The 24,609-nt window shown below is 42.7% G+C and overlaps 1 protein-coding gene across 5 annotated transcripts in view; it reads left to right on the top strand.

The window, feature by feature from the left end:
* The window catches only part of NCALD (neurocalcin delta), a 100,554-nt gene that overhangs the window by 32,810 nt on the left and 43,135 nt on the right, over positions 1-24,609 (top strand). The window contains exon 1 of one of the 5 annotated variants that reach the window (XM_084849001.1): positions 20,574-20,628. The exons of the other annotated variants lie outside the window; for them this stretch is intronic. The gene's annotated coding sequence lies outside the window, so the exon portion shown is untranslated. Of the gene's footprint in view, positions 1-20,573; positions 20,629-24,609 lie in introns of those variants that run through there. 5 annotated transcript variants of the gene reach the window in all.

Here is a 24,609-nt window from a genome sequence, read left to right on the forward strand (position 1 = left end):
GGGTGATAAGACGTTATCGAAATAGTAGGGAAAGTAAATGATAGTGCCATTTACGTAATTAACATCATTAATGGTTATGTTTATCATGTAAATGTGTTGGCTCCTTTCCCAAACATGTTCCTACTTATGTTTTCAGTGCAAGCATATACAGGGCCAGTTCGCACGTCATGACAACCCATGATTTAAACAACCCATGGGCCTTTGAGGACAAGAAGCAGAGAGTGGGCATGCTGCCTGCAGCATGCCAGCCACTTCCACTTTTACTCAACAACCTATGATTGGCCCATTCGTAGGTTATTGAGCATGATTGCAAATCCAGAGCTCTGGTTTGTTTAGGGGCTAAAGAACTCAGCAGTCCGGGTTCACACGTCACACTAAACAAACAACGAGCAGGCCGATCGTAGGTTCTTGATTAAAAGTGGAAATGGAAGGCGTGCAGGAGTCAGCATACCCGCTCTCTCTCAATTGCACAGGACAACTTATGGGCTGTTTATACCATGGGCTGTCATTACGTGCTAACCAGATCAGAGTGTACTTTTATTCATTTCGTTTGAAGATAATTTAATTTGTATTTCCCTGCTTAAGAGAAAGGGCATCCTTCAGTAAACAGGTGCTCTTGTTTACCATTCTAAGGATCCACTTTAAGGAGCAAGCAAATATAGAAACATGAGCAGTGTTGATTAAACGGTATCACATTCTTCTGTTCTTTGCAATTGTTCCAGAGCAGACTATTTTTAACATGTCCTGTTGATATACGTTTTATTCCACAAAGACAAGGATCCAGTTTTCCATGGTCCATTGCACTGATGCAAAATGGTCCCACACTGTATTATGCCTAAATTTGGTTTAACTTACTTTACAATGACTGACAGGGTGAGTGCATAACGTGCAGCTCTGTGTTGGCAGTGCTTCTACACATCTCTCTAATATCAGTACTTCAGTCCACAGCGATGTGCAGTATGTTAATGGCAAAGTATTCACATCAGTGGGTTGTGAAATTGGCAAAACACAGGCTTCTCTAACCACACACACACGCACACTTCAAAAAGGGCTTTTAGCTTTTTTCCTCTATTCCAAATTTGTAAGTAATTGATTGGCAAATAAAATCTCTACTGTTTTAACTGGAACATCTAAAGCTGCAATCCTGGGCACACTTACCTGGGAGTAAATCTCATTTGGATAGGATTGGGCTGGAAGGGGTGAAATGCCTGTCGTTGTAATGGAGAATGGCTGAGGTGATTGTAAGGACCTTGACTGGAATGATGGGAGTTGTAGTCCCACAGCTAGAGGGCCTCACATTCCCCACCTCTGTTTTCTGTAGTATCTGATTATTGCTTTATAATTTAATGTATTTTAAAAGTATTTTAACCCACCTTTCAGGGTGCACTGCCCTCACAAGGTGACTTACACATTGTGAGACAGAACATGAACATGCAAATTACAGATATATATACATCTAAAACAGCAGCAACAACAGCTAATTATTTTTAAGCACCAAATGCAGACTGGAATAAATGTGTCTTGAGGTTTTTTCAAAAACCAGCAGTGATTAGGCCAGACGTATCTCCCTGGGAAGGAGTTCCAAAGGTTTGGAGCCACCACTGAGAAAGCCCTCAGTACCCGCCAGCCTAATGGTTCTTGCTGATGGTCCGTAGAGCTGGGCCTCTGATGCTGCTCTTAATGCTTGACCTTAATCCAACTCGCATTCATGCTTAAACCTTATCCAACACTCTCTGATGTGCTGCTGGTGTCCAATAAATGTTCTGTTACAGCTGTATGGGAAGAAAATGTATTTTAATGCTTCTGAACCCCAAACTTTAAAAATACTAATTGCCCTCCCCTTTAAATGAAGCTGTTTGTAGTAGCTTCCGTGGGAACGAAGGACATTCTGGAACCACTACATGGCCGTGATAAATTTGGTAATAAAACCTAGCCAGCTGGCCTTCTGCTTCATCTGTGTTAGTACACATTGTTCTTCATGCTTTTCATTTTGTTAAGCTTTTTCTATTAAGCTGTCAGTATTACCCAACTCACAAATGATCGGCTGTCTGTAACTCACTATTCCTTCCTAATCAAGTTTATCTGATTTTGCTGGTGGGTAATTTCGTTAAAATTTTGCATTGTTTTGTTAACATGTACAAATTTAGAACAATGTTGTACTCGCCCTCCTTTCCCTAATATGAAAGTTAGAGAACAGTTAGAAAACAGTTTGCTTCTTATTTCAGCATTTCTGAGGCTAATTTTGTAGATGTCCCAAAGCAGAAGATAAAACATTTTCAGGTGCCTGAAAAAAAACTTTTTATTATGCCCAACGTGTTTCGGAAAGGACTCTCCTTCCTCAGGGGCTGCTTATGTTTCTCCAAATGTGTTGCAAAGAATCCTTCCAATGCTTCTGATGTCTTAAAACTTTTTTAATAAACTTTTTTTAGGCACCTAAAATATTTTCTCTTCTGTTTTGGGTCACATAAGTGCCTTCCCCTCTTGCTGTTTCCATGTAATTTTGTAGATAGTTAACTGAGATTTCTACATGAGGCTATACAAAAGAAGTGATTAGTAACAGTGATTCTGCTCACTGTATTGTATATCTGATGAAATAGTTAAATTTTATGTGCGAATGTCTTTATTTATTTTAAACATTTTCACTCCACCCTTGTGTAACTTAAGGCAGCGTCCAACCCTAGATTTAAACCACAATGAAACAAGCAAACTCCTGAAACAAATAACAAGTTTATATGACAAAGCAGTTCTAAATGGGGCTGGCCCTACCATTAGGCAGAGTGAGGCAGCTGCCTCAAGCAGCAGATGCTGGAGTGTGTGTGGGGGCAATGACAGCAGCCTTCCACCACCTGTTCCTCCTGAGTCCCTCAGCTGTTCCCCTCGGAGCCGTGTGCTACACAGCCTGCCCTGCACTCCCTAAGCTCGCCTTCTGCCCTCAGGTATCCTGGAAGACACGATCCCATCGACAGTGTTGAAGTAAGAGTCTCCTTCCAGGCTGGTCAGCTTCTGGTGATGGAATGGAGGGTGTCATCTTGTCTTTTGACTCAGGCAGCAAAATATCTTGAGCTAGCCCTGGTACTAAAGAACATTCCCAGCAATGTCGCTTCCAGAAATTGCAGAAAGTCAGCGGCAAAGAGCCAGCGTTATTTAGGGCCCAAAGTCATTATGAATAAGTGGGCCTCTCATTACATTCCAAAGACCAGGAGAGAGGTGCATATATACACCTCTTGCAGAAGATAATTCCACAGTCCTGGGGCCACTACTGACAAAGGACCAAACTGATTGGGGGCAGGGGTGTTGATAGGCATGGGCTCATGGGGCCCCAGCCCTGACTCTGTTTCCTATAGCTCTTTTCCCCAGAGACCTGAGTGTCCATTGGTGCCAATGAGAGGCTTTTTTCTTAGCCTAATTGCCATGCCGGGGGGGGGGGATTTTCAGGGGGGAAGGAAAGCTCCCCACATGCTGAAACACCCCACCTCCTACAAAATCTCTCTCTTCATGGCAAATAAGCTTAGGGGGAAAAAAGTTTTCCACTGGTTTGATCTGGGGCAGGCTACACATTAATTGAAGGTTGTATTTTATTTGAGATTATTTGGATGAGAGAAATTAATTGGCTGGCTTTGCCTCCTGTGAAATTTAAATAAATCCTAGTAAATATTGCTACATTTGCATATATATGCAGATATTTGTTCGACGGGCCTGGGCTCCGAATCTTTTAAGTGCCTAGCAACACCCCTGATTGGGGGTAATTGGGGCAGACATGGTTCTTTTCCAATGTTCCCCCCATTCACATATTAAGTGGGAAAAGGGTGTAGGTCTTACTTTAATAGCACAGGAAGTGTGTAGGAGAGGGGCACCAAACCTTCCCCCATTGCATGACTCACCTTCTTGCATTATATTACTCTGAGCATCATTTATATATTGATTGAAACAAATTTCCTTCGGATTTCCATTCAAAACTCTGAAGGTAGCAAGCAGCAAAATAAAATACAATTAATTGCAAATGCAAAGGATAAAACAGCAGACAAAACAGTTCACACTAAAATGTCAGGGAAATGGGAATGTAACAGAGGCCAAATAAGAATGGTCTTCACACAGCAGTGGAAAGCCATCAGAGACGAGGCAATAAAATAGTAATTAAAAAAAGACAAAGAGGAGACAAGATGGGCTTCTCATGGAAGGAAGTTCCATAGCCTCGGCTGTGTCATAGAGGAGAAGACCTTCTCCTGCCTCCCAACCAAATGCAGTTCAGAAGTTGGTGGGATGCAAAGGAGAGCCTCTCAAGAAGATTTTAATGAACAAACAGACTCATATTGGGCAAGTTAAAGATGATCCCAGTGGTTTCAGCAGTGGGGTGGGCGGGCTGGAGAGGCACTTCCTATGTTATGTAGTCTGTGGAGGGCTTGGATGACCAAAACCAGCACCTTGAATTGGACTTGGAAGTCAAGATGAATATCATCGCATTCGCCTGTCTCCGTCGAAAGGTGCCTAGGAGTATTCTGCACTAGTTGGTGAACAGGAGTGCAGCCAAAATAGTAGCAGTGTGATAAAATTGTTTTGGAATATGTTATCCCCAATATGCTCTTCTGACATCTCTAAATGTGCAGGAGTGCTTAGATTTTTTTTCCACTCTCACTACCCCCAAAATGCTAATAAATCATGTTTTAAGCTAGAGAATTCCCTTAGCATTCTCTGTGTTGCAGTCCATTGAAATTTCATATCAAATACCATTGTCTCAAATGAACAGTAGTAGAATTGTCTGTTGAACAACAGAGAAACTATCTCTATAAAGCATGCTTAAGATAATTGGGTTTTGGATATCTAATGGGAACATTGGATAATTCAATTACACTAGCCCTGAAAGACATTGGCATTGGTTTTGCTCATTTACTTTTTTTTGGCGACAGCTGCTCTTTATTGAATAGATAATACATGCCAACATTTTTTAATGCCCTGGAGAAATTAATGAATTTGGAATATGTTACTTTGCCAGTGAAGAAGCATGATGTTCAACTATTAGGTGGCCTGTGTTCAACCACATCCTCAACCAAGTTTAATTTCAGGACTTGGGTTGATATTAATTCCTATTTAAGTCAATGGCCTTAAACCAGCTTAAATCTTAATACTTTGGATTTTAAAAAAAAATCCAGCCAGGTCCATCAATATCAGGAAGCATGGTTTGCCTGAGGCAGGGATGGAGAATTTCTGGCTCATGGGCCAATTTTGGCCTGCTAGGCCATCCCTTCTGGCCTGCTGGGCCTTGTGCAATCCCCGCCCCCCTCCCCAAAGCCCATTGCTGAACAGCAAAGCCAGGCACACTCTCAGCTGGCACTTTTAGCAGCTGGCCGAGTTCACTTCTCCTGTGCCTTCCTCAAGCAGAGGAGAGCGAAGTAGCTTCCCAGCCAAAGTGCTGGCTGAAAGAGCTCTGGCCAGTGCCTCAGCCTGGGACCTGGTGACATTGCGGGCGGGGCTCCACCTCCTGATTTCATCCAGAATGCTGGGGCGGGGGGCAGTCCATCCCCTGGGCCCAGTACAGTTCCCCACCCTTGGCCAAAGGCAACCTAGTAAGTTCATGGCAAAGGCGAGTTCCCAGTCTTCCTGATTCTTAATTCCTTATGCACTTTTTTCTGGAAGTTAGCCCCATTGAACCCAGTGGGATTTATTTCCAAAGCCACCTGTGCCCTGCCTGTGTCCTGTCCCTGAAATACCTTGGAAAATTCCACCAACGTGTGTAGCAGGGGCTTCCAGAGCAGCGGCGCCTGTGCCCTGCTCCGTTGGCTGACCCCATCCAGCAATGAAGGAGGGGCCATGGCTCAGTGGTGGAGCACCTGCTTTGCACACAGAAGGGTCAGGTTCGATCCCCGGCATCTCCAGGTAGGGCTAGGAAGGACTGGGGAGCCATTGCTGCCAGCCAGGGTTGACAGTGCTGGGCTAGATGGACCAATGGTCTGGCTCAGTATAAGGCGGCTTCCCATGTTCCGTTTTTCCTAAACATTGTGGGGCTAAGATTGCACTGCAAGAAACCTGGTGATGAAGTTACCAAATACGATAAATGAATTATATATATATATATATATATATATATATATATATATATATAAATAATTATGAGCTTTTGTAAGGGATGTGACTTATTAGTTCAACAGTGAGAAAAGTTATATCATTCTCAGGAAGAATTGCCACAATAAAACAGTACCATTAAAAAATGTGTTTTTTTTAAATTTCGGTATCTTCCAAATAAAATTTCATCACAGCAGATGAATAAATGGCAACAACTCTTGTTAAAATAGATATGGAATGGGAAATAGTAAGACCAAATGCTATGGTATTATATCATTCAAAAGACAAGGGGTGGGGGCTGTCAGCCTCTAATCTGAAATTATATTACATTGCCAACTATATCAATAGATATTAGAACTGAACTCTTTAATTTCTTTGTTTGAAAAAGCCTTGGTGAAGGCATCTTTACATGCTATGTTGTGGGGAAATAATGTTTCTAGAACAGCTGAAGCAAAAAAAGTTTTAATTTCAAAATTATTAAGGTTATGAGATCAGTATAAAGCTCTGCTGAGTCTATCATTATGACCATTAAGTTTCTAAACAGAAGGCTGGAAAAAGTTAAATCACATTTTAAAATCCAGAAAGGAACGCCTACTTTAGATATGAAGATTTTGTAAATCTGAACAATATAATATGTTACTTGGAGATAAAGACAAAATTAAATGACACATCTCCCCTATGGTTTGAATATTTTCACAATCGTTTGCTTGTTACAAAATAATGCAGAACAAATCTATAGCTCAGAGATCTCATGGATTATGAAAAATACATAGCAAAGGATAAAGAATATTTATTACCTAATTGTATAAATTACTTCTAAAATATGAAACTGAACCAGAGCAAGTTAAAAACTATTTGGGCAACCCTTTGGATGTCTACTAAGTAGTCCTACTGAGTTCATTGGGCTTACTCCTGGATAAATGGGTGCAGGTTTACAACTGATATGATAAAATGGACATAATTTTGTGGGGCGGGGGTGGAAAATTATATCTTTAGAAGTATGGGATAGCTTGTGGAGTAGTGATAATAATTTTCCTTTAAATATGTCTGTCAAAGAAAATCTGTATAAAGTAATGATAAAATGGTATATAACTCCAGTTATCATAAATAAAATTAGCAAGACCTATTCAATTAATTGTCAGATATGTCAGAAACGAATGTGACATTTCTACTGTATGTAGTGGGAATGCCTAGTGACAAAGAAATGTTAGAGAATGGTTAATTGGATAATTGAGAAAATATTGGGTAATGAAATTTCATTAGCCGCAAGTGTTCTATATGCAAGAATTTATTCATCAGTCACAAAGCGTTAGCATCATTTATAGTAACTGTGGCAAGAATACTTTATGCAAAAAACCCTGCAGATTGCAAAAATTACCCTCAGTTGATGAATGGTTAAGGCTGCAATCACTTACCTACGCATATCCAGCACTGAACTCAGTGGCACTTTCTTCTGAGTAAACATGCAGATTGCTGTATAAATGAAGTATGGGATCTTGCTATTATGACAAAGTTAATGCATTATAACAGAAAACAGACAAAGGTGGGATACATTTGTGGAAAATTGCTTTAGCTTTATTGAATTTTTAAAGAATTAATACGGTATATCCAAATATTCAGTTTGGTTTCTCAGTAATATGAAATAGCATTGCTTGCTTGTATTTAGCCAACCATCCAACATCAGAGTAATTCAAGTCTATGCCCCAACCACTGAGGCTGAAGAAGCTGAAGTTGATTGGTTCTATGAAGACCTACAACACCTTCTAGAACTAACACCAAAAAAAGATGTCCTCTTCATCATAGGGGATTGGAATGCTAAAGCAGGAAGTCAAGAAATCACCAGGATAACAGGCAAGCATGGCCTTGGTGTACAAAATGAAGCAGGACAAAGACTAATAGAGTTTTGCCAAGAGAACACGCTGATCATAGCCAACACTCTTTTCCAACAGCACAAGAGGCGACTCTACATATGGACATCACCAGATGGTCAATATCGAAATCAGATTGATTATGTCCTTTGCAGCCAAAGATGGAGAAGCTGTATACAGTCAGTAAAAACAAGACCTGGAGCTGACTGTGGCTCAGATCATGAGCTGCTTCTTGCAAAATTTCAGCTTAAATTGAAGAACGTTGGGAAAACCACTAAACTATTCAGGTATGACCTAAATCATATCCCTGATGAATATACAGTGGAGGTGAGGAATAGATTTAAGGGATTAGACCTGATAGACAGAATGCCTAAGGAACTATAGACGGAGGTCCGTAACATTGTTCAGGTGGCAGCAACTAGGGATGTACGAAAGTCACCTTTTCGCAGCTTGGCTTCGCGGTGGGGGGGAGGCGCTTCGCTTCTCCCCCCGAAGTGCAGGCGAGGGGGGGGAGGCTTCCTGCCTCGCCCGGCCGAAATTCAGGCCGGGGAGAAGCGCCCCGTCTCCCCAGCTGCGAAACAAAAAGTTAAAACAAACAAACAAACAAAGACCCCGTGATAGGCTACGTGACGATTTAAGTAGCCTATCATGGCTAGATTTCCAAAGTCAGCCGTGATAGGCTACGTAAATCGTCACGTAGCCTATCACAGGTGACTTTGAAAAAAAAAAAAAGCGTGTACACAAATGGCGGCTCCTATGGGGACCACCATTTGCGTACGCACTTTTTTTTTTTTCACAGTCACCCGTGATAGGCTACGTGACGATTTACGTAGCCTATCACGGCTGACTTTGGAAATCTAGCCGTGATAGGCTACGTAAACCATTACGTAGCCTATGCACGGGTGTGTGTGTGTTTTTTACTTTAGTTTTTTCTTTTTTTTTGCAATGGTGGCGGCGGCGGCAGCCGGTCAGGAGACCGGCCGCCGCCCCCGCCCGTGACGAACTGCTGCCAGGACCCGCCGCCGGGAGGGACATTCGCCAAAGGTAAGACCCGTCCTGGGGGGGCGGAGAATTTCACCGCCGATTTCGGGGGGAGACATTCGGGGAGACATTCTCCGCCATCCCTAGCAGCAACTCAATCCATCCCAAAGAAAAAGAAATGCAAGAAAGCACAGTGGCTGTCTGATGAGGCTTTACAAGTAGCTGAGGAAAGAAGGGAAACGAAAAGCAAGGGAGAAAGGGGAAGATATATGCAACTGAATGCAGAGTTCCAGAGAATAGCAAGGAGAGACAAGAAGGCCTTCTTAAATGAACAATGCAAAGAAATCGAGGAAAACAATAGAATGGGAAAGACTAGAGATCTTTTCAAGAAAATCGGAGATCTCAAGGGAACGTTTTGTGCAAAGACGGGCATGATCAAGGACAAAGAAGGCAGGGACCTAACAGAAGCAGATGAGATTAAGAAGAGGTGGCAAGAATACACAGAAGAACTATACAGGAAAGATCTGAATGTCCCTGATAGCCATGATAGTGCGGTCACTGAACTTGAGCCGGACATCCTAGAGAGTGAAGTCAACTGGGCCCTAGGAAGCATTAGTAACAACAAAGCTAGCGGAGATGACAGTATTCCAGCTAAGCTATTTAAAATCCTAAAAGATGATGCTGTTAAAGTGCTGCACTCAAAATGCCAACACATTTGGAACACTCAACAGTGGCCACAAGACTGGAAAAGGTCAGTTTACATTCCAATTCCAAAGAAGGGTAATGCCAAAGAGTGTTCAAACTACCGTACAATTGCGCTCATTCCACATGCCAGCAAGGTGATGCTCCAAATCCTACAAGCTAGGCTTCAGCAGTATGTGAACCGAGAACTACCGGAAGTACAAGCTGGGTTTCGAAGAGGCAGAGGAACTAGAGATCAAATCGCCAACATTCGCTGGATCATGGAGAAAGCAAGAGAATTCCAGAAAAACGTCTACTTCTGCTTCATTGACTACGCTAAAGCCTTTGATTGTGTGGATCATAACAAACTGTGGCAAATTCTGAAAGAGATGGGAGTACCAGACCACCTTACCTGTCTCCTGAGAAACCTGTACGAGGGTCAAGAAGCAACAGTAAGAACCAGACATGGAACAACCGATTGGTTCCAAATTGGGAAAGGAATACGACAAGGCTGCATATTGTCGCCCTGCTTATTTAACTTATATGCAGAGTACATCACGAGAAACGCCAGGTTGGATGAATCACAGGTCGGAATTAAGATTGCTGGGAGAATTATCAACAACCTCAGATACGCAGACGATACCACCCTAATGGCAGAAAGCGAAGAGGATCTAAAGAGCCTCTTGTTGAGGGTGAAAGTGGAGAGTGCAAAAGCTGGTTTGAAACTCAACATTAAAAAAACGAAGATCATGGCATCTGGCCCCATCACTTTCTGGCATATAGAAGGGGAAGAAATGGCAACAGTGACAGATTTTATTTTCTTGGGCTCCAAGATCACCACAGACGGTGACTGTAGCCATGAAATTAAAAGACCCTTGCTCCTTGGGAGGAAAGCTATGGCAAACCTAGACAGCATAGTAAGAAGCAGAGACATCGCCTTGCCAACAAAGATTCGTATAATCAAAGCTATGGTTTTCCCAGTAGTAACATATGGCTGTGAGAGCTGGACTATAAGGAAGGCTGAGCACCAAAGAATTGATCCTTTCGAACTGTGGTGCTGGAGAAGATTCTTACGAGTTTCCTGGACTGCAAGGAGGCCAAATCAGTCCATCCTAAAGGAAATCAACCTTGATTGCTCATTGGAAGGACAGATACTGAAGCTGAAGCTCCAATATTTTGGCCACCTAATGCGAAGAGAAAACGCCCTGGAAAAGACCCTGATGCTGGGAAAGATTGAAGGCAAAAGGAGAAGGGGACAGCAAAGGATGAAATGGCTAGATAGCATCACCGATGCAATGAATATGAACTTCAGCACGCTCCGGGAGAGAGCGGAGGACAGGAAGACCTGGCGTGCTATGGTCCATGGGGTCACGAAGAGTCGAACACGACTTAATGACTGAACAACAACAACAACGACAAGATAATAAGATAGATCAAGTAATTAATTAGATCTTTCCTTAAAATGTAATTAAGATAACAGAAGTAATGTTCGAAGCAAATGTTATTTACTACACTGACGTTTAGGGTTTTGTTTATTTATATAGAAAGATTTTTATGTAATTTTTGTTTTTAGGCAATTTTTAAAAAATAAATTAAAAATAAACTGGCATTAAGTACTGTGAAGTAAGACTTAGCTTAAAGATCTCCGCAATTAATTTTTTACTCACATTTTGGAGTTGGGGGGGGATGTGTTTGTAAAAAGGGGAGCTGAATCCCGGGCAAGCTTCAGGGAGGCGGGGCCATGAAATTTGGGGGCCTCAAACTCACCACCCTCCATTAGGGGGCTCCTCCTACTGTCTGACAACCATCATTTATTTCTCAAAGGCCCAAGAGGTGATGCTATAGTCTCACTCTGATGGTGATTTCTAGGGGGGGAAATGGCCCCACTGGAAGAATTTTGTCAGAGGGCAGTGAGTTTCACCTCGACCCCCAAATTTCCCCTCTAGATCAGCCAGAGCACTCCCCATTTCACTGCCTGTGAGCAGAGTGCTGAAATAGGATTTCCATTTCAGCTTGTCCCAAATAATTATGCAAAGGTGGATTTGCAAGAATTAAAGACACATTGGACATAATCCAGCCAAAACTGAATGCTTGAAAGGCCTAATGGGTTCAGTGGGAGAGTTAAGTGTGTGTGTGTGTGTGTGTTTGTGTGTGTGTCTGCCGCTGAAATTGGCGGGACTCAGAAGTGGCCATTTTATGCCCATTGTTTTTACAGGCGTGGACAATGCATTTATACAAGCTGTGTTGGTGCCAAGGTTAAGGCCAGCCAGCTGTGTTTTGGTTTGGGATCACTTTAAATCCTAATTTCAATTAAATTTTGTAGTAATGGCATTGCTGTTTCTAATGCTGTCTAATGCTTGAACTGACACAACTTGCAGACCCGTTTGACGTTTCCATTTTGCTCTGCCATGCAATCATCCTCTTACATAGTGTGGTTTTTACACTTCCTGTGCAGTGCTGCCTTCATTGGCTTCTAACGACAGGAAGCCTAGCCATTGCCGGAAAAGGGCGTGGTAGCAAAACAAAGCACTAATTCCTGACGCATTCCAAGAGTTTGGGATGGATATTGGTGGCCATTGACGTGCGTAACATAGGGAAATCAGGGAGCTGTGAAGAGAAGGCTCCATGTTAGACTATGCTGTTTGGGTGGCTGTCATTTTTCCAAATCTCACTTCTGGTTAGCGGACTGAAAAGAAGAAAAACTATTGCCAGGCAGTCCCCAAGATGCTGGCTAATTTTGTTGGAAATGCTAGTAGTTGGGGCCTGCATTCATTATGGAACATACAAACGACAGGATCTTTTTGTCTTTTCTTTTATTACAAGTGGCTTTGCCATAATTTGTCCAGTTTCTTGTGCCATATTGAAACCTCTGCCATGCTCCTCTGCCTTTTTGCTTTATATTTCAAAAATGAGGCTATCATAACCAGACTGAACACATCTGTTTTGATCTTGGGTATTTGTTCAAGGCAAATGGTGTTCAAGGCAAATGGTGGAACAAACACCATTTGTTCAAGGCAAATGGTGGGATCACCCCCCCCCTTTAATGCTTAAGGCCCAATTCAGATGTAATGGCATGGGGTGTGGAGGGTCAAGCTCCCTTTCTGCAGCACCGCAGTCCCAATCCGACTCGGGACCCCCATGGCAGCTTTTCTTTAAAGAAAAAAACTACAGGAGATCTGTGATTAATTACACTCAAATCATATACAATGTTTATGCAGGTAGACCCAGATCACATTTTATTACTCAAATATTTAAATTGCTAGCTTATACCAAATAGGAAACTGCTCTTTGCTACAAATCATAACCAGAAACATTGTGTTTCTTCCATTTTGTCTAAAAAGCAGGGAAGAAGGGAAGACTACATGAACCCAAGGCTCACCATGACACATTCTTATAAGGACTTTGCATTTTCTCAATTAAATTCACACATGAATAGAAACATAGCAACATAGGAAGCTGCCTTCCACCACGTCTGACCATTGGGCTATGTAGCCCAGTGTTGGTGACACTGACTAGCAGCAGCTCTAGCAGCTTAGCTAGACATTTCAGGGGATATGTGGCAGCTACTCATCTATATTTTCCTGACAATATCTAACAGAAGACAAGCATGACATAATATTATTGGATTCAGCATTTCCCTGCCACTAAATTGGAGTGGATATGGCTGGGTAAATGCTGAACATGATGATACCATGTTGCATGTTTCTTTTATTAGACATTAGTAGAGGAGATCTAGTGAGGGAAACATAGGTTAGCTGTGTCCACAGATTGCCAGTAATGTCTGATTATTCCATTAATCTCTAAAACAATCACCCAGATCCAGCTGTGGGTGCCAACAGAACCAACGCAGAAGTCCCCTGCTATTCACTCCAGTGAAGGGAGCTGCTCCAAGGCTGGCCCAAGATATTTTGCTGTCCAAGGTGAAGGACAAGATGGCGCTCCCCCCATTCCATGTACAGGAGTTCACTGGACTGGCAGCTGAATCTTACTACAACACTGGCAACGTCCTCCACTGCACCAGAGGGCAGCAGGCTAGCTTAGATGACCCAGGGCGGGCTGTGTGGCATACATAGTGCTGTCCTCCAAATGCTGCCTGGGGCAACCACCTCACTCTGCCTAATGGTAGGGCCAGTCCTGGGCTGTTCTGTTCATGCAAAGGGATGTGCATGTAGAATTGCTCCTCCTTTCCACTGTCCACAAATGCTTTGCTGAGAAGCATTGCCATGTGAGGCCCTGCTTTTCTGTTCTGGATTGGTGGCTATATTTTATAGCTCCCTGAACATCAGTTTGGTACTCAAGTTCAACACTCCAGCATTAGACTGTAGCTCCATTATGGAGATGAGCTAGGTAGTGGTTCTCAATCTTGGGTCTCCAGATGTTGAACTACAACTCCCAACATCCTAGCCATGTTGGCTGGGAATGATGGGTATTGTTGTGCAATGTCTGAGGACCAATGGCTGGTTGGGAACCTTTGACCTAGACAATCCCTATAGGTCCTACTTGAGGCACACTGAAGGTCAGCATAGCAGTGGAGGTGGTGTTGGACCATCCTGAACCACGTTATATTGGGACTTCCTGTATTAAACTGAACTGGTGGTCAATCCTGATCGCCAATGCAAAAGCATATAGGTCTATCATCATATGGTTCTTGCAGACAGACCCCTTCCTATCAAAAGGCATTGCGCGCCTATTCTGTGTTTTCTTCCTTAATGGGCTTTTTTGCTGGTAAAAAAAAAAAAGACGGAAGAAACTTTGGGAAAACATGGGAGGGTTCCAAATGGAAGACATCATTGTCTGGACCCCATAAAATTCCACAAATGAGGCAGGAGGATTGTTTGGAAGCACCCGCAGAGATGCAGGGGACAGAGCAACATACCTATCGGTACCCGTACCATCATGGCCAATGGCATCTTTCAGTTCAATACCAGACATTCAGGCTGTGCATTGAGTAGTCTTTTTCTGTCTTAGTAGTTTTCAAGATACAAACACAGCTGGTCCTTCCTCTTCCTGCCATGCTGGAACAGCAGAAAGAGAAAAGGCAGACACAGCAACAGACATCACAGCTCTAAAGTGTCCCTTATTTTTAGAATGAAGAACCATCAGGGACTTAGATAAGATCTCCTAGCATGCACCAGCTTCCCATTGGTGTGTGGCCCCATCCAGTGAACAAAACCAAGCATGCACCAGGCATCCTGAAGTTCCTGAGGCCTGAGGATGCTCCCAGACTGAGGATGCTCCCAGACAGAGGGCTCCTACCAGTAACAGTCAAAAGGCATTGCACAGCTGTTCTGTCTTTTCTTTCTTAACATATATTTTCTGGCAAGAAAAAAGACAAGAAGCGGTGGGAGAACACAGGAGTGCTACAAATTGAAGACAATGTCGTCTGCCTTCCCCGTACCCTCCCCCTATTCTGTGACTGAGTCTGGGGGCATCTCTACACCAGCCTAAAATCCTGCATTTAAAATGGGGCTTTCTGCTTCCGTTTTAAATGCAGGATCACAACGACTCCCTTTTTCATGTGCTTCCTTTCTCCCCACCCCCTTCCCCCTCCTTCTACCTGTATCCGAGTCTTCCATTATCTTTCATTGATCTCGCTCCTCTTCTTGCCGCTTTTACTCTTTTCACAGAGGAAACTGAAGCAGAACACAACAGGGTAATTTGATAGCTCATTATCTGCGATCTATTTAAAAACAGAACAAAAGGCATTTAGTTCAGGAGATGCCTTGGAGGGTCACGGTGTCATGTAAAGAGCCTGCAAACTTTCGTGAAGGAGCAACCTCGATTGCAGGATAAAAGCTCAGTGTGAAGGAGCCCTGGGTGATTGCACAATAAATGCCTCTTCTGTAAACAACCTGGGGCATCCAGAGAGTTGTACATACTTCCTTTAAGTTCCCTTTCTTAACTCCCTCAGTAATGGACATGGGACTTACAACAGCTGAAACCTGCAATTGCCTTTTTTGGTTACGTGAAAGTGGAAATTCTTTTTAAATCTATAAAAAAGTGAATGGGATCTGTAGGTATTTGTATGTGTGTGTATATTATTTTTGGCTATATGTATAGATAGCATAAAATAAAATCCACCCTATTGAAGGAATGTGTTCATGTTTCAGCCTATTATAAGTATCGCTACAAGATTCATCTTCAAAGGCTAAGCCAATAAATCCAAGCCAACAAATTTGCTGACCTAATTTTAACAATCACAAAAGCTTCAGTTCAGCAGTGAATTGGGAGATGGGAATGATTCATAGCTCACGATTTTTCTGATTCCTAACGTTTGAGGAGAGCAGTAACTCCAGGCTTCCCCTGGGTAGCTGTTCAGCCGGCTAGAACATTATCTTTGTTGCAGTCAGGAGGAAATGTAAGTCGATCTTGCAAGAGGGAGTAAATAGAGCATCAATAAAAAGTCCCCTCTCTTTGCTTTTAAACATCTGTTCTAACTATTGACAGCTCTGATATGAAATTAAAATGCAAAGCAAGGGATGGGAAAGGTGATTCCAGGGAAAATAAAATTCATCCCAAACCTGTCACCATTCAAATCAAACTGAAGTAACAAATGGTTTTTTTAGGTTCACATACACACTTGTGTTACTCTCTCATTTCCTTTGAACTAGCTGTATAGTGAGTCAGCCCACTAATTGATCAAGTCCGGGGGCGTTGCTAGGTTCTTAAAAGATTCGGGGCACAGGCCCATAACAAAATTTGCATGTATGAGTCTAAGCGCATGTCTAATATATATATATATATATATATATATGCGCGTATTTGTGTGTGGGGTGTGTGTGTGTACATGCAGTGTGCTTGCGTGTGTGTATAGGTTACAGACAGACAGACATAGAAAGTGTGCACTGACTCCCCACCCCACTTCAACTCAGACCCCGATTCAGCATTTTGGAAAACATCCCGCTTCTACTCTGGCCAGTTTGTAGTCGGACCACTTCAGCTCAGCATCAAACCTGACTCAATGTTTGGAAGAATGAGACTTTATGTTTCCTGTTGACTACCATGGGAAATTAGAAAAAAAACTAACTTTTTTCTCTTGGTCAGAACTGGATGATAATTTCAGGCATAGTAGCCACCTAGAAGGGGATTACACCTGCCACGTGTCAGAAAAATAGGTGCAGGGTTTAGATTTTGATTTTCTTTTAAAGTGAACTGCAAATAACGTTTTAATTCCTTGGAAGAATTGGATAAAAATTTTAGGATTCATTGCCCCATCAGAGGAGATCCTGTCTGCCAAATTTCAGAATGCTAGCCACAAGGGGTTTTGTGCAAGGGTGGCCTTGACATTGTGAGGTCTCCCAAAGAGGACATACTTATCTCCCTATGTTCCTTGTGGACCATTGTTCTGAAAATTACTGACAGCCTAGAGTTGTCCCTAAGTAAGAAACCAGGAAAGTTTCAGAAGGATAGGTGCAGCAGTTCATGTGGAAGGGGAGTTCTCCAATATGGGGGAGGGAGTGATTTGCTTTCCCTTCCCTTCACCCCTTCCCCAACTGTTTTTGGGTAAATTTGTATGAAAATGCACAGGTCATTAGAGGTGTCCCCCAGGCAAGAAACCTGCAAAGTTTCTGAAGGATGTACATGCATGCGAATTTAGAATTACTAGAATTTATTTAGATTTCACCAATGTTAGTAGCAGGGGAAGATGGGTGGGAAGGTGTTATTGCACTCATGTCTTGCTTGTGGGTTTCCTGTGGGCATCTGGTTGGCCACTATGTGAGCAGAATGCTGGACTAGATGGACCTTGGTCTGATGCAGCACGGCTCTTCGTATGTACGAGTGCCTCTGAGCATGTGCAGAATGTTTTTCTTTCACCACTGACCACTTCATTCTCCCCCTACCAATTCTATTCCCCTCCATGCAACCATCCCTCCTCATCTTACCATCCTCCAGCAACTCTTCATAAAAACAGATGTCTTGTTTTGTGCAACTCCTCTCTACCTCCTCCTTCTTATGCACAAGCTCTCATTGTATCTTCCTCCCCATAACTTCATTTGTGCCAAAACTTCACCAGGATTCAGCCAATGAGTCTGTTTTCAAAACTAGGGCTAAGTTATGGAGAAACTCTGAGCATGAACTAAGTGCTTTTCCCTCACCACTGAAGCTAGAGTTCATGCAAAAAACAAACAAACCCCCAAATGACAAAACATGCATAGGACTGAGCTGAAAGGGTAGTCAGTTCACTAGACGGAATTGGGTAGGCACTGTATTCAGCTTGCAGTACCATGCTCACAACTCAGGGCTTATTTCTCAGTAAACATGCAGAACATCAAGGTGCAAACCTCCCTGCAAAAGTAACTTGTGCTTCCCATTGCTGGATAATGGCAACTGACAAACAAAACAGTCCCAGATTTGTTTCTCTGCAGCCATGTGAACCCACTCTTCTCAAAGACTTGAGTGAGGAGGAGGAGGAAAACAAACCCTCTTTTCTGTTTGTATAAAGTCAAATACAGTTCAGAACTTCTCTTGCCCACTGAAGATAATTCTCTTTAAGAATTCCCCAAGATATGCTCTGGGAGGAATAAAGAAGAGAGAGAGAGAGAGAAAGAAAGAACAGGATAGGGGAGGGGAGGGGAGGGGAGAAGAAGAATGGTGATTGGAAATGTGCATGGGGGTGGGGGGTAGAGAGAATTTCCTAAGTCAAGCGGTTCCTTTCAGAGAGGTAGTACTTCAGAGGAATTTAGGAGGCTGTGCAGGGTTTGCAATGATTGCACATACTTAAATGAGCTTTATGAAGTGAGGTGGTGGAGGGCTTTTTCTGGCTTTTTTCAAACTGTAGAACCTATTTAAAAGCCCCAGCAGTTTCTTGATCATGACGCCACATAGTCCTAACCCTCTCTTTGGGATTATTTGAGTCCTACAGCTATTTCGGAGAAATTAAAGTGGAGGGGGAGAAAGAAGTTTGTGGAGGCTAGTTGGATCCTTTGCTGTACTGAAGCTACTAAACTTCTGCAGAATCCAAAGGTTCCAGTGCGGGGCAGTGAAATCAGATGCTGTGTGAAATACCAGTATTTCACATGGAGCTCTTTCTTCCCTTCCTTCTCCCTCTTCAAAATTTCATTGCAGGCAACCTCCCAACAGTGGGCATGTAAGAGCAGAAAAGAAAAGTAGGGGGAGAGAGGTTTTTTGCACCTCAAAAAAACCCTACACCAGAGATTAGAGACAGTGACCTCCTGATGGTCACCTTAAACACCTTCTGATTAGGATCTCTAATCCGCTGGGTGACTTGACAGTTTTTGCTTTTTGTTTTAGACTTTGAGAAAAGGAAACCTTAAGCATGGCTAGAGCAAAAACCACTGGACCTAACTGCCTGGAATTTGGTAGGTTCAGTCAGCTCCACAGGGCCTGCTAGGTCCCAAAATTCCATGAATTTATGTGGAAGCACAAAAAAATATATAGTTCTTTGACAGATTTTCTTGGAAAAAGCAAATTTTACCTGTGGCTAGCACAAAAGCCACTAGACCTAACTGTCTGAAATTTGGCAGGCTCAGTCATCTCTATAGGGGCTTCCAAGCCTCCAAACGTCATGAATTTATCTTATAAACTAAAAATGTTATGGCCGTTTTTGTTTTCTAATGCAAGTCAATGGGAATATGTAAAAAAAAATGGCAATTAGGGCAGCTCAAAAGATTCGGGGCACAGCTAAAAAAAGATCCGGGGCCTGTGCCCAGGTGGGCCCTGTGGTAACAACGCCCCTGATCAAGTCCAATACTGATTTGCTCTGATTGGCAGTAGCATTTCATGTTATTGCAAGCAGAGGTATTTCCCAGCCCTGCTGACACGAGATTCTTTAACTGGCAATATTAGAGACAGAGGGTTGTGTCCAATGTTAGTCTTAATTTAAGTCCAACTCATTTCAGTGGGTCTACTTTTAATAGGGCTAACATTGATGCAACCCTGAACTTACAACCTGTGCATGCAAAATCTGCCGAGCATGTATTCTGCCACTGAGGGCCAAATTAGATGTTCAGTTAATACGTAGCATGCAGCCACGTATCTTATTTTTACTGTAATTAATTACAGGGGAGTGATCCTTACTGGGAATGTAGCATGTGGGGAGAGGAGGCTTATCTCCTCCCTTCCCAATGCAATATGAATCAAAATAACCCCCCTCCCCAACATACGAGCAGCTAAGAGCCTCAGGAAAAAATTGCCCGTTAGCATCAATGCAAAGACTTTCTCTTTTTCTGAGTGTTCTAGGCATGGTGGGGTGGGGGGCTTGTCATATGGGGGATGAGAAAAGTTGCAGCTGCTGAAATCCTTTCCTGTACCAGCACATTAGCTCTTCATTTGTGGGCAGAGGAACAGGCTCCATGTGCATCAGAGACAAAAGTATCAGTCTGTGAATTGGGAAGATTAACAGACAAATGGCTCTAACTCAGATTAATCAGTCAGTCAGCAGTCATGGTTGGTGAAATTCGTTGGACAGATCCAGAGCATTCTTTTGAGGGCGGCACTAGCAGATTCATTAAGGGTTGCCTTCTCAAGCCACGTAGACAGTATGATGTTTAGCTGCTGCATGGTTTTGCACCACCCAAAGGGTGAATTTTTGCTTTTTGGAGCTTCACATTTTTGTTCTAATTTAATTTATAAACTCTCTCATTATTGCTGCTGCTGCTGCTGCTGCTATTATTATTATTATTACATCATCATCATAAACTACTTATACAAAGAAAATTGGTTAGCATTATATTAAAAGGAAAGGAATGTGTATTTATTCTTCTGAATTATTTTTCATACCTGGGTGAAAAGATGAGATATTTCACCTTGAATTGTAATGGTATTCTTTTCCTTATTGCTTAGGCTAGTGTGTCTTGTTGCCATGACTACAACCTTCACCATATTGTGCTTATTTTACAGTCATTAATAAGAGTAAAAGAGCAGATGTGTAATTATGCTATTCTTATTCAATCCATCAGATTGCAGATGGTATTATAAAACTGTTTCATTTTTTACTTGTTTATTTATTAATTTCTGTACTAACAGATTATTCACGGAAAGCCAAAGATACTTGAGGAGAAACTTCTACTTACTATTTAGGGTGAGAGGAATATACATCTACCTAATAGAAATACAAAATAGAAAAGTAAATTAAGCCTTAAAATTAAAGAGATTAAATTAAAATTAAATCTCTGATATTCATCAGAGAGCTGAGAACATGGTCTTAATAGTAACACTTTCAACTTGAAGCCACCACTTACACCTTGAGAGGTCCCACAAAATCCAATTATACACTAAGGGCACAATCCTATACAGGTTTAGACAGAAAAATGTCCTACAATTCCCAGCATTCCCCAGCCAGCCATACTGGCTGGGGAATGCTAGGAATTTCAGGACTTCTTTCTGTCTAAATATGCATAGGATTGCATCCTAAGTAACATAAGGGCCTCAGTCCAGCAACTACCCATGCGTAAAAACTGGTGGCCCTCGATATAGATTTACATCCCCATTTGTATCACAAGATGCATCCAGCCAATTCAGTGGGGTTTGGACAAGCATTGCAATGTGGATAATGCACATCCCCATCAGCAGTACATACAGTTAGGGCCAGAAATATTGGAACAAGGATAACTGTTTTGGCAGTTGGCCTCTGTACACCACCACATTGAAGTTGAAAGGAAACACACCCAGATGGGAGTGAAGTCAGAACTTTCAGCTGTAATTCAAGGGGTTTGACAAAAGTGGGGCACTAACCATTCAGGAAGGACAGCCAGGGGCATACACACACACCCATCGTTGGTGGCTCATAAGTAATGGAACGAATGGCTGACAAGCAGCTGCATGGCCAGGTGTGGCCTGTTTCCTGGGTGCCCCATGACCCATCAAGCAGATAAAAGGCCTGGAGGTGGTTCTGGGTGTTACATTTGCATGTGGTAGCTGTTCACTGGAACTCCCAACATGAGGTCCAAAGAGGTGTCCATGCGAGTGAAGGAGGCCATCATTAGGCTGAGGAAACAGAATAAACCCCTCAGAGAGAGAGCAAAAACAGTGGGAGAGGCCAATACAACAGTTTGGAACATCCTGAAAAAGAAGGAATTAACTGGCAAGCTCAGCAACAGCAAAAGACCTGGCAGACCACGGAAGACAACTAAAGTGGATGATCGCAGAATTCTGCTCATGGTGAAGAGGAACCCTTTCACAACATCTAGCCAGGTCAAGAACGCTCTTGCGGAGGTAGGCATGTCATTGTCGACATCTACAGTCAAGAGACGGCTTTATGAATGTAAATACAGAGGCTTCACAACAAGGTGCAAACCACTGGGAACGCTCAAGAACCGAAAGGCCAGATTAGCCTTTGCCAGCAAACACCTACAAAAGCCTGCCCAGTTCTGGAATAAGATTCTGTGGACTAATGAAATCAAGATTAACTTGTACCAGAATGATGGGAAGAGAAAAGTATGGAGAAGGGAAGGAACAGCTCATGATTCAAAGCATACCACATCATCTGCCAAACATGGTGGAGGCAGTGTTATGGCATGGGCATGTATGGCTGCCAATGGAACCGGGTCACTGGTGTTTATTGATGACCTGACTGCTGATGAAAGCAGCAGGATGAATTCTGAAGTGTATAGGGCTATACTTTCTGCTCAGATTCAGCTGAATGCTGCCAAACTGATAGGACGCCACTTCATATTGCAGATGAATAATGACCCCAAACATACAGCAAAAGCTACCCAAGAGTTTCTCAAGGCAAAGAAGTGGGATATTCTTCAATGACCAAGTCAGTCACCTGATCTCCACCCAATAGAGCATGCTTTTCACTTACCGAAGACAAGACTGAAGGCAGAAAGACCCCCAAAAAAGCAGCAGCTGAAGGCAGCTGCAGTAAAGGCCTGGCAAAGCATCTCGAGGGAGGAAACTCAGCATTTGGTCATGTCCATGGGTTCCAGACTTCAGGCAGTCATTGACTGCAAAGAATTTTCATCCAGGTATTAAAGGCGATCCTTAAGTTTGAAATGATGTTGGTTTGTTCCATTACTTATGAGCCCCCTACGATGGGTGTGTGTGTATGCCACTGGCTGTCCTTCCTGAATGGTTAGTGCCCCACTTTTGTCAAACCCCTTGAATTACAGCTGAAAGTCCTGACTTTGCTCCCATCTGGGTGTGTTTCCTTTCAACTTGAATGTGGTGGTGTACAGAGGCCAACTGCCAAAACAGTTATCCTTGTTCCAGTATTTCTGGCCCTGACTGTAGAAGGCTGCTTACATAGGCAGAACTCTTGCTAGATTGGGGCTGAAAGCCTATATTCAGTGGATTGAGGCAACTTACTATATTCATAGTTCAGGCCTCTTAGAAATTGTGGGATTGAGAGATAGCATAGGTTTATTTAAGAATAAGATCCATAGTCTTGGGCCAAAATTCTTAACTGTAGTTGTGGTCCTACTGTGGCCAGGGTAAGGGATGGCCGCTGTGTCAACTTGTCAGTTTCATCCTCCACTTTGGCACTTCCTGGGGGTGGGGGGGTTTACAGGAATTGACAAGTTCTTTGGAATATGACTCTGCTGGGCCAAAGGAGGAAGTATGGGGAGAGAATGAAACTGAAAAGGATATTAAGAAGAGGGGAATATGCCTCTGGGGAGCTACATAGATGACAGGCGGAGATGCCATCGTGTGGTCTTCTGCAAGGTTGCCAATAACAGCTTTTTTAAAAAAAAACTTATGACACCATTTGCACAAATTTAAGGATTCCCCCACCTCACACATAACTGTACAAATTGCTACCATTAAAGAAAATACAGAATCTGTATTGGCTCAACTCGCTACAGATCGAGTTGACGCCATCAGGGGGAAACGGAACAAAATCCTCAGGGCTGAACCAGAAAAATCAATTGAGTTTTCACCGCTCCTCCACAATGGAATTCTCATACATCTCTACCTTTTAGGGTGTTTTTACCCTCCCAAGGAGGATCACAAGTAATTGATACAATACAATAGCTTTCCCCAACCGGGCACCCTCCAGATGTGCTGGACTACAACTCCCAGCATCCCCAGCCTGTGGGATTATGGGAGTTGTAGTCCAATACATCTGGAGGGCAACAGGTTGGGAATGGCTGCAATACATTAAAAATCCCAATTTTAAAATAGCAATACAAAATAGCAGATAAAATAGTCCTTAAATATAAAAGCCATAAAATAACCCCAATGCAGAATAAATTTTTAAAAAATCTCAGGTTTTCCTAAGGACTAACAGAGAGGTGGTGCCTCACCATGCAGAAAAATAGGGATACCATAATTGGCTCTGCCTGTGTTACTAAAAACCAACAGGGCATTTGCCTGGAATGGGTGGTTCTGTTGTTAGGGATATCCTTTGAGTTTGGCTTCACCCATTTCTGTCTAGTTGTGGTATGGTTACTATAGCAGAAGCTCGGATCTCAGAGGAATACTATAATTCCATAAAATGATCAAATTATGTATTAAAAAGGAGTCATACAAACCCATTAAAACGATCACATGTGGCCAATGCTGCAATAATATTCGAATTCTGAACTGATAAATAGAGAAATCATGCTTTCGCTGCTTATTCAAAAATATAACCCAATGATGATGTATGCAAGACTCTCAGCTAGACAGCAGTGTGAGCTCACCACTGAATGCATTTTCATTCTCTGGTAATTTGGCACCTAAAACTATATCCCATTATTCATCTAAGCAGTAGGCAGAGTGAGATGGTGTTGAAGTTCAGACTGAAGACTTTGGTCTCCATTAAAAAGATACAGCAAGGAGTCCCCCTGCCATTTGGATTTCCTAACTCTTGGTGCCTCTCTTACACCTCTGAATCTAAAGTAGGGTTGTTGGAGCAATCTGTTTGTGGGGTGGAGTTTGATGAGTTTTCATTGGTTCGGTCTCCCAGACTTTGGTCCATTTTCTGCTTATTGGCCTGACTTGGTCTGCAGCAAGTTGGGCCAGTTAGTGGATTTTCTACGTTTTTCAATTTCCGCAAATTATGGTTGCAGTTTGCACAGATTTGTGTAATTTGCACAAATTGTGCAAAGTACAACCGCAATTTGTACAAATTATGCAA

The sequence above is a fragment of the Heloderma suspectum genome, chromosome 4, assembly GCF_057233095.1.
Source record: "Heloderma suspectum isolate Gila_16-S chromosome 4, 16-S_ref, whole genome shotgun sequence".
Taxonomy (NCBI): domain Eukaryota; kingdom Metazoa; phylum Chordata; class Lepidosauria; order Squamata; family Helodermatidae; genus Heloderma; species Heloderma suspectum.